At 45.6% G+C, this 5952-nt stretch overlaps 1 long non-coding RNA gene across 5 annotated transcripts in view; it reads left to right on the top strand.

Annotated features, from left to right (window-relative positions):
* LOC129690000 (uncharacterized) overlaps nucleotides 1-2302 on the top strand; it is a 10603-nt gene extending 8301 nt beyond the window's left edge. For 3 of the 5 annotated variants that reach the window (XR_008722218.1, XR_008722223.1, XR_008722224.1), the window contains one exon: nucleotides 2085-2302. This is a non-coding gene — a long non-coding RNA (uncharacterized LOC129690000). The remainder of the gene's footprint in view (nucleotides 1-2084) is intronic. The other 2 variants (XR_008722219.1, XR_008722225.1) reach the window with 1 other exon arrangement.
* The last annotated feature ends 3650 nt before the right edge of the window (nucleotides 2303-5952 follow it).

Below are 5952 nucleotides of genomic sequence, written 5' to 3'. Positions count from 1 at the left end.
ATCTATCTATCTATCTATCTATCTATCTATCTATCTATCTATCTATCTATCTATCTATCTGCCTGTGTGTGCAAGCATGTGTATGCAAGCTTATATGAGTTTATGTGTACCCCGTGAGTGCAAGAGCCAGTACAGAAGATGGTGTTGGATCCCCTGGAACTGAAGTTTCAATGGTTATGAGAACCCATTTTGGTACTGGGGACCAAACCCAGGACTTGTGGATGAGCAGCAAGTCTGAGCCCTACTTTTTGTTCGTTGGTTTGCTTTTTATTCGGTCAAGGTCTCATGTAGCCCAGGTTGGCCTCAAAGCCAATGTTTGCTGAAGCTGATCTTGAATGTCTCATTTTCCTGCCTTCACCTCCTAAGTGCTAGAATTATAAGCACAAGATACCACCCCTGGTTTTAGGTAGTGCTGGGAATCAAATCCAGGATTTTGTGCATACTAGAAAGGATACTATCAATTGAACTCCAGCCCTCCAGCTATTATCATTGTTTTAATGTTGAACATGTTCTGGACTTTACCAAAAGCATTAAGCTGATTTCTTGTCATTTTAGCAAGCTCCTGACTTGCGAGCATTCCGTTTCTCTTGGGTATAGAAGGCTGCAAGGTTAGGTACTTTTGTGCTAGTGCTGGTCCTTTTTTTGGGACAACATTCAGAAAACAAGATAGGGTGCTAGATGAACTTGAAGCTAGGATTTCATAGCTTCTAGGCTACCTCAGGCTACAGGTTTTTCAGGGCCAGCCATGAGACTGGGCTTATAAGCTACGAGCTCAGGTACAACAGGTACCCATCAGCAATGAATCAATAGGAAGTGCACCAAGCTCATAATTTGTAGACATCATTCAGCTTTTGCCTTAGCTTGAGTTATTTCCACAGCAAAGGTCTTGGGTGCTAGGTTCATGGTGGGGGTTGGAGTAGGGAAGGCGCAGAGAGGAAGGGTGATCTCCAGGGCTCTGAGGTAGATCTGGGTCTCCTGGAAACAGAAAGCTTCACGGCTGTTTCCTGGCATGGAACTTCTGGTATTTTCAAGGCTACTTAGTTGGCTGGCTTGTGAACTAAGAAATAGGGTGACTAGGGTGTGAGGGAAGGGGACAAACCGTGCAGGGCCACAGACAGAGTCTGCCTCCATGAGGAGAACTATGTCTCCTAGTCTGGCTTAATTTCTGCTCTGCCAGAGCTGCTGGAGAAGGACAGTGTTGAGACTCCTCTTGGCAGTGGATGGGGCCAAGGGCTACCTGTCACTAGAGGCTTTCCCTTCCTTACCCATCTGGTCCTAAAGATAGGAAGCCTGTTTGTTTTTCTCTAGAGCCATTTGGCCTGTAGAAGGCAGATAGATGGTATATGAAAGAGGCCAAGAGAACAACACTCTTTGGAAGGGTACTGAGCAGCTCCTGCAGTTCAGAGGGACTGGGTACTTGGTGGTCCTGTTGTCTCTCAGAACACACTCTCTCTGCCCTACCTCAGCTATGCTGGCCTGTGATAAAGGACCAAGTTCACACTCAAGACTCAACTCTCAGGCAGGATCCCAGAAGGATCTACATTATGTTGGGTTGAGGGAGATGAAGAACCCGAGGAGGATGGCATTAGCTTTAATGGTCAACTTGACACAAGCTAGAATCATCTGAGGAGAGTCTTAATGAAGAATTATCTACATTTAGTGAAGATTTACTTGCATAGCCTTGGACATGGCTATGGAGGATCATCCTAAATTAATTGATATGAGATCCAGCCTACCTCAGGTGGCAACGTTCCCTAGGCAGGGGTTTCTGAGCTGTAGAACAGTGGAGAGATAGGGCTGGAGAGATAGCTAGACAGTTGAGAGGATCAGGGTTCAATTCCCAGGACCCATACAGCACCTCACACCTGCCTGTAACACCAGTTCCAGAGGATCCGACACCCTCACACAGACATACATGCAGGCAAAACACCAATGCACATGAAATAAAAATAAATAAATATTTTAAAACTGGAGAGATAAAGCTGGATACAAGCAAGCAGGCAAATGAAAATTCATGTTTGTCTGCTCCTTTTTCTTTGTTTATTTCTTGTTTGTTGATTGTTTTATTTTGTTTTGTTTTCAAGACAGGGTTTCTCTGTGTAGTCCCAGCTGTCCTGGAACTTGCTCTGTAGACCGGGCCGGCTTCAAACTCAGAGATTCACCTGCTTTTACCTCTGGAGTGCTGGGACTAAAGGCATGTACCACCACCTCCAGGCTTATTTTTCTGCTCTTGACTGACAATGATGTGACTGGCTATTATAAACTGGAATTGTGAGCTGAAATAAACCCCCTTATCCTCTAAGTTGCTTTTTGTCAAGAAATTTAATCAGAGCTACAGACATGAAACTAGGCCAGAAGCTGACTCACTCTTCCCTCATCTCTGCCTGTGCAGCTTTCCATGGTGGGCTGAGGAGAGGGCTGAGGGTCCTGCAAGTCAGAGGAGGATAGAGTGTTTGGAGTGGGGTGGGGGCTAATGGTTTTCAGATGGCCAAGATGATCCTGGAGATGAAGCCTCAGTGGTGGGAGGAGCAGCCGGGGATGGCAAGATGGAGGGACACCCCAGGACATTAGACAAAGACTGTGTATCTTGCAACTACCAGGTGGGCACTATGGTCCTGAGGTATTCTGGCTGATCCAATAGTGTTTCTGGGGACTAGTGTGGCCACCAACCTTTCCCTGACACTTTTATCTACAAGAATAACTCCGGTGATCACCTTCTTAGGTGGTCAGGGTACTTGTGAAAAGTACCTAGTGAACTTCAGTCAACTAAAGAGGGTGTGGAAGAAGCCGAGAAGGAGAAAGAATAGGGAGTGTGCTGGCTGGTTTTATGTCAGCCTGACACAACTCTAGTCTTTGGAGAAGAGGAAGCCTCAATTGAGAAAATGCCTTTATAAGATCTGACTGTAGGGCCTACTTAAAATTAGTGATCAGTGGGGGAGTGCCCAGCCCACTGTGGGTGGTCCCATCCCTGGGCTGGTGGGCACTATAAGAGAGCAGGTGGAGTAAGCCATAGTGGCAAACCAGTAAGCAGCACCCCTTAATGGCATTGACATCAGCTCCTGCCTCCAGGTTTCTGCCCTGCTTGAGTTCCTGTCTTTTGACTTCCTCCAATGCTGAACAGTGATTTGGTGCATACACCAAATAAAGCCTTTTCTCTCCAATTTACTTTTGGTCATGGTGTTTCATCACATGAGAACCTCACTAGGACAGGGAGAGATGTCCTAAAAAGAGGTATGAACAGTCAAAAGGGAGAAAGAGATACTCCTCATTTTACTTCAGAGACATAGAAGCTAGAAGTGACATGCAGACCACCAGACCCCTAAGAGAAAAAGCTGCAGCGGGTCAGGGAAGCTGGCAGCACGCAGTCAATGTCTAAGATACGTGGTCATCATTATCAACAAGCTTTAAACTGATTTTTAACATTTGTGTGTGTGTTGTGTTGTTGTAGTAATAGTGAGAGGTATGTGTACTTGTCAGTGTGGGTGTGTTACATGCACGTGTGTATTCATGGCAGAGGTCGACATTGGACATTGTTAGATTATGGTGGAGGTGACACAGAGGTAAAAGATAGAAGATAGGCATCTCCAGAAGCAGGACTGTAGGGCCACAGTCTTCCTGAGGAGGCAGAGGCTGTGATCTGTGGTTCTGGGGGCTTGAAGTTTTATAGGGCTTGAGGGAAGGAAGGACATATCAGGGTGGGCTAGGGGATGATTTTCTGACCTTATTCCGGCCTCTGAAGTTTCAGATAGGAACTATCTGTTATGGCCTTTATTCTCAAGCATGGGGGGAGGGGGGTTCCAGGAGAGCTTTGCCAGACTGAGATATTTTAACTTTTAGATATACCTCCTCAATTTCCCTCTACCTTATTTTTTGAGACAGAGTCTTTCACTGAACCTGAATCTCACTGACTGGTCTAGGCTGGATGGCTGCTGAGCTCCATGGATGCCCTTGTCTCCTCCACTCCTCACTGCCAAGTGCTGGGATTGTTACAAGTGTATTCAAGTGCATGAATTTACACACACACACACACACACACACACACACACACACACGAAGAAATTAGAAATGTAATAAAACACCTTTTTAAAAAATGTGAAGAGTAATAGAGAAAGTACTTGACCTCTGGCCTTCATGTATGTTCATGAACACCCACCTGCACATATGTGAACACAAATATGCATATCACACATATAACAGAGGGGAGAGAATAATAAAAAGAACCAAAATACCTGAAGCAGCATCTTAATGACCTTATGCACCCCAGAACCTCTCAATATAGTTACGTGGTGTCCTAGTTACTTTTGTATTGCTGTAAGAGACACCGGGACCAAGGAACTTTGTAAAGGAAAGCATTTAATTTGAAGCTTGCTTATAGTTTCAGAGGGTGAGTCCATGACTATCATGATGGGAAGTGTGGGAGCAGGCAGGGAGGCGTGGCACTGGGGCAATAAAGAGCTGAGAGCTTATATCTGATCCACAAGCATGTGGCAAAAAGAAAGACTCAAAAAGCCATTCTTCCAGCGACACACCTCTAACAAGGCCACACCCCCTAATCATTTTCATACAGTTCCACTAACTGGGGACCAAACACTCAAACACATGAGCCTATGCGGGCCATTCTCATTTAAAGCACCACACTGAGCAAGTAAACTTGGTTTTTTGTTTGTTTGTTTTTCAAGACAGGGTTTCTCTGTGTAGCTTTGGCTATCCTGGGCCTCTCTGTAGACCAGGCTGGTTTCAAACTCACAGAGATCCACTTGTCCCTGCCTCCTGAATGCTGGGACTAAAGGCATGCACCACCACTGCCCAGCAGCAATTAAATTTGTTAAGGACAATATCCCAACTTTAACACCCACTTGACTCCTCTAAGCTCATGCCCTGATCACAATGTAAAATTTGATCATGCCATCTCTATAGTTCCACAGTGTTAAACTCATCCTAGAAGAAACTCAGCATCCAGAGTCCAAGCTTGTTGAGCCAAATCAAATGACCTGTTTCCAGTATCGATGATGGGACAGTGACAGTGTCCGTTTCTATTCTAAAAGACAGGGAAAAGGGGTAAGTGGCCCAAAGCAAGTCTGAAAGTAAGAAAAGTAAAAGTCTTTCCCCCCCCCCACTATAAGTGCTGCCCATATTTCTGCACTTTACTCTTTTTTAAAAAATTCTTATTAATTATTTATTACAATTTATTCACTTTGTACCCAGCTGTGGCCCTCTCCCTCATCTTCTTCCAATCCCTCCCCCCTCCCTCTTCTCCTCCTATGCCCCTCCCCTAGTCCAGTGATAGGGGAGGTCCTTCTCCCCTTCTATCTGACCATGGCCTATCAGGTTTCATCAGGACTGGCTGCATTGTCCTCCTCTGTGGCCTGGCAAGGCTGCAGTCCCCCAAGGAAAGGTGAACAAAGAGCCAGCCACTGAGTTCATGCCAGAGACAGCCCCTGCTCTGCTTACTAGGGAACTCACTTGGAGACTGAGTCTATGGGCTACATCTGAGAAGGGGTTTTAGGTCCTCTCCATGCATTGTCCTTGGCTGGAGTATTAGCCTCTGCAGGTCCCTAGAGCCTAGGGTTTTTTTGTTTTTGTTTTGTCTTGTTTTTTGGAAACCAAAAGTCTTGAAGTTGGAACATACTTCTCCCTTTTCTATAGTACCCTTTGGTACTGGGACAAGGGCTGGGCCTCTGAGGAGTCAGGCAATCCCACTCCAGGACCTGCTGGGCTCATCCCTCATGGCTGTTCTCTGGGGTTGGAACTACACACTGAAGTGTGCCTTTTTCCAGGTGGGCATTGCACTCCATTAGTTTTATCATTATTCTGGTGTATCGGTACCTCAGCACTGGTCCTACTATGAGAAGTTTTTTTTATCAAAGGGAGCTAACCCTCTACGTGCTGACATTCCATGAATCTCCCCAACCTTGTAAAACTTTCACATAAAAGAATTCAAATCTTTTAATC

The sequence above is a fragment of the Psammomys obesus genome, unplaced genomic scaffold, assembly GCF_907164565.1.
Source record: "Psammomys obesus unplaced genomic scaffold, mPsaObe1.curated_primary_1811, whole genome shotgun sequence".
NCBI classification, from domain to species: Eukaryota; Metazoa; Chordata; class Mammalia; order Rodentia; family Muridae; genus Psammomys; species Psammomys obesus.
This window is presented reverse-complemented; position numbering and strand designations above follow the sequence as displayed.